Genomic DNA, 4,298 nt, shown 5'->3' on the forward strand with positions numbered 1-4,298 from the left:
ATTACATGCAAATTCTCCGATTGGCGACTTTGCGGGGGTAGATAGCAGCATACGAAATTTCGGAAACGATCGACGAAAACGGAAATGCCCAAAAAAACGCGAAGAGTTTCTGCAATTAAGTCCTCAATTTATATTATTCATCGAAGTACAGTAATTTCTATGTTATAAAGGATTTATAATGAGAAATGAGAACTTGGCGGGGAATGGCAGAGGGAAGGAGTTAGAAAATTAATGTTATGCAATTCTCGGAAGGTGGGAGAGAGTAAATGTAATTAATTATCTCTGTTCGTAATGACTCTGACTGATGAGGTGTTCGGGCTTTAGCTGGAGGGTACGGGTGGCTCGACGTAAAGGGCGGTAGGTGGCGATAATCGACCGCTTGTCTTTAGTTTTGAGCAGATAAAAATAATATTTATGCAGTTTTCCAACTTCTTCCGCCTTAAGGAGGTCAAATATTTCGTAATTCAGGCGATACATTTTGCTTGAGGGTGAAAGAAGCTTGAGATGTTTCATCTAAAGTAGGTGGTGCACGTTTCTCACGTAATTCTGTGAAATATATTTAGGTATTTAAATTTAAGTAGGTAAGTTTTTGTTACTGTTATCCAAAAAGGCGTTGTCACACGCAATGAGACCCATTTTTTTCAGTTCTCCTTTTTCTAAAGCAAAAGCGAGGCGCCATTTGGACCACTTTCCACGTAGATTAAAACAGTAGGCGGTGGAAGATGTTTGTTACTGATCTAGTCGGTGATCGCTGGATGTCCGAAATAAAAGTTCGCGCAAGTATATTAGTTGCAGGACTGTCTTCGCTATAATGTCACTTTAAAATCTTCCATTTTCTGTGTTTTAACAATTTTTAATTGGATCAAGTTTTTACCAATGCGCTCTGCGGTTCCAATCTACCACTTCACTGACCTGACCGACTCATATACCTACCCCTGACTACAGTACTTGGTTAAGGTAGCAGACTCGTCTGCCATTTTGGAGCCCACTGACAGTCCAAATCTGTCCACAGACAAACTGTCTAATCTGTAAAATCTGACCTTAAATACCTCTATGAATTAATAAACGTTTAAAAATTAATGCTTTTTCTTTAAATGATAAGACAATAGGTACATGCAACGCTTTGCAAACGTTAATTGTCAGTGGGCTCCAAAATGGCGGACGAGCTTATGGACTAAGCTTACGGACGAGTCAGCTGTGGTGTACTATATCATACACTTTATTTTTAGAATAATTGAATAATTTCTGTTGTATGCTTGGAAGTACTATTTTGGAGGTGCTGGTGCAGGGATATAACTGATTGACAGTGTGGGGTGAGATGGTTCTAGAGGGGTTAAAAGGTGGACACTGCTATCTAAGTTGGTGATAATTAAAATCAATATGGGAGAGTGTAGAGAAGAAAGTATCGCCAAAGTTGGTGTCTTAAGCGGATTGCGTGTGAATCTCGTGATAACCAAGAAAACAGTCCGTGTTACATAGACAACTTATGTACCGGGTGTTCTAATAAGAATGGCCGTCAGCCATATCTCAGAAACTAGTAGACATAATTAGCATTCGGGCAAAAAATTATGTAATAAAAGTAGCCAAGAGAAATTACTGGAAATTATTTTTTAGTGTGTAAAATGACCACTCCCCTAGTGGTTCTATTTCATAGTAGATGTATTTATTTGACTTTTACTTAACTCAGGGTATAAAACTTGGAATCAAAATTTAAGTAATAATTTTGACAATACATACTGACGCTTGCAAATGCTCAATTTTTCTTAAAAATCGAATTATGTTTAAAACTACTAGCTTTTCGGATATTAACCATGTAATAAAAAAGACGTACAATTACACGTAGAATTCAAAAATGCATTCAAATACAGGGGGTTCTATTTAAAAAAATGTACCATTTTGGCGCCCTACTTTGTGGGCGCACCCTGTATAATTCCAAATATTTTTAAAATGTGGAGAATATTCAACCATATCATAATACAAAAGCACTCTATCGAAAAATCTTTTCTTCAAGGCATTATGTTACTCCGCGCAATCGTTGACTCACCCTGTACAACCTGGGAAAACATGGAGGAAATAATTAGAACAGCTCTTCAAAATATTTCGAGGGACGAAATTGAAACTGCCGTTTTATCCACTGAGCAGAGACTTGCCAAGTGCATTGAAAATGATGGGCAGCATTTTGAACATTTAGATCGTCACTAATCTTTAATTCACAATTGTTTTCTTTTCCAAGGATCACTTGTTCTTTAAATTTCAATGCGTTTATTTCGGATTCAAATGTGTTAAAAACAGTTGTAATTTAAGAAGCATTAAAAAATCTTGTAGTAATTTAAATAAATAGTTTTATGTTCTTTTTAGAAATATTATAAATATTAAGCATTAAAATCGTCCAAATACATACATATTATTTAAAAAAACTGCCGGTATAGTCAAAGTCAAAGAATTCATATATCTTAATCTATTTGGGCCAATATCTCTAGTTCTAAAAAAGATACAGATCAGGGATTTTTACTGAAATATTCTTTATTTTCTCGTGTAACAAAAATAATCATCTTATTTAATTTTTCCAAGAAAAATCATAGTGTATAGGTAGTTACATTTCAAGAAACGCGCTCTAGTGACGTGACGACCGTAAAATTATCAGGTATAAAAGCAAGTTTTCTAAAATCGGTTAAGCCAAACTTGAGAAATCAATATTTATTTAAAAAAATATTTGATTACCCCCCACCGCTTTATTTCATAAGATAGGAAAAAAAGTAAAACAAAAAAGAATGGGGATTATATCGGAATTAGAACTCAGGTATCTTTGATACCACTTCATTAAATAAAATCCAGAGAAAATTAAAGTTTTATATTTGATCATGACTGGGCGCCCCCTAGAGGTCATTTTACACACTCAAAAATAATTACTAGCAATTTCTATTGGTCACTTTTATTACATAATGTTTTACCCGAAAGCTCTATATCTACCAGTTTTTGAGATATGGCCGACGGCCATTCTCATTTGGTCACCCGGTACATAAATAATATTACATCAGTTTCTTTCTGTAACAGTTTTTTTAAACGCGTTTTCTATTATGCTAGAATTCCGAAACATCACCATTCACCATAGCTAACCTCCTCGCATAGATTGTAATAAAAATCAGATGGGATGACATCGCTACAAGTCGGGCGAATCGGTTACTCGTACCTACCAGTATGGGGTTAGATAGAGATGTTTTTGAAATTACTATATTATGCTTGCGTGCGTTGTCGTTGTCACACTCCACTGCTGCAAATGCGGATACCTCGATAACGGCATGGTAGAAGAGCTGCTAACATTTGAAAAGAAATAAAGCCATCGCAGTAGTGGGCGTACTTTTCAGACCTACTCTACGGACAGATGGGTCTGCTCTATAATTTCCATTTGTTTTAACCAACATCGCGAAACGAAAAAGTATAGGGGCTGCTTTAAGCTTCCTTCATTGGAGAAAAAAAATAAAAAACTTTTTTCAGTACAGAGGGTGTTACGTAATATTTTTAAATTATTAATTAAAATAAAAAATAATTCTTCATTGCTTTCTCACCTCGTATCTTGAAAAGTAGTTGGTTTTCTATTTAGTTTTGTCTCAAAATTAGGGTCTCATTGTCTACCAATTTCGTAACACCCTGTAGAAGTTCCGGACTCTGAAGATGCGATTTTAAAACATTTTTGTACGTGCATGTGTGTAACGTTTTCTTGGAACCTCGATAGTCGATACCGATCCTAATCTTGATACTATCGAGTTGAAATTTGGTGGCGTAGACCTGAAACCCCATTGGTTTTGATAAATATCGAAAAACATGTTTGACCGAAAATTAAATTCAGCATACAAGGGGTTTCTTAAACATTTAATTTACTGCTTTGAAAAAAAAAGATGCCACCCTAACCATGTAAATGTCACGCACTTGTCGTTTGGAAACCTCACGACTCACTCTTTTCGTCTTGCTGGGTCCCTCGGAAATCGTCTCATTCAAAAGCCTTTCTTGGTTGAATTAATACAATCTACTGCAGCACAGCGAGGCATTTTAAACTTGCAACTGCAACTAATAAATAAATAAGTTTATTGGCCAACGAGAAAAGATAGTCGCTGCTGAAACTAATTAGCACCATTTTGAAGGTGTGGTTGAAAAATTGAGAAAGTAGAGATGAAGTACTATTTTTTGGTGACATTACGCGGGAAGCTGAGGGGCAGTAGTTCGCAAGAGATATTGCAAAATTATTATGCGGGAACCGTGAATCAGTACGGTTAAGTTTTTGTCTTTGGCATCGAAAGTGT

This window comes from Photinus pyralis, unplaced genomic scaffold (assembly GCF_008802855.1).
Source record: "Photinus pyralis isolate 1611_PpyrPB1 unplaced genomic scaffold, Ppyr1.3 Ppyr1.4_LG6, whole genome shotgun sequence".
NCBI classification, from domain to species: Eukaryota; Metazoa; Arthropoda; class Insecta; order Coleoptera; family Lampyridae; genus Photinus; species Photinus pyralis.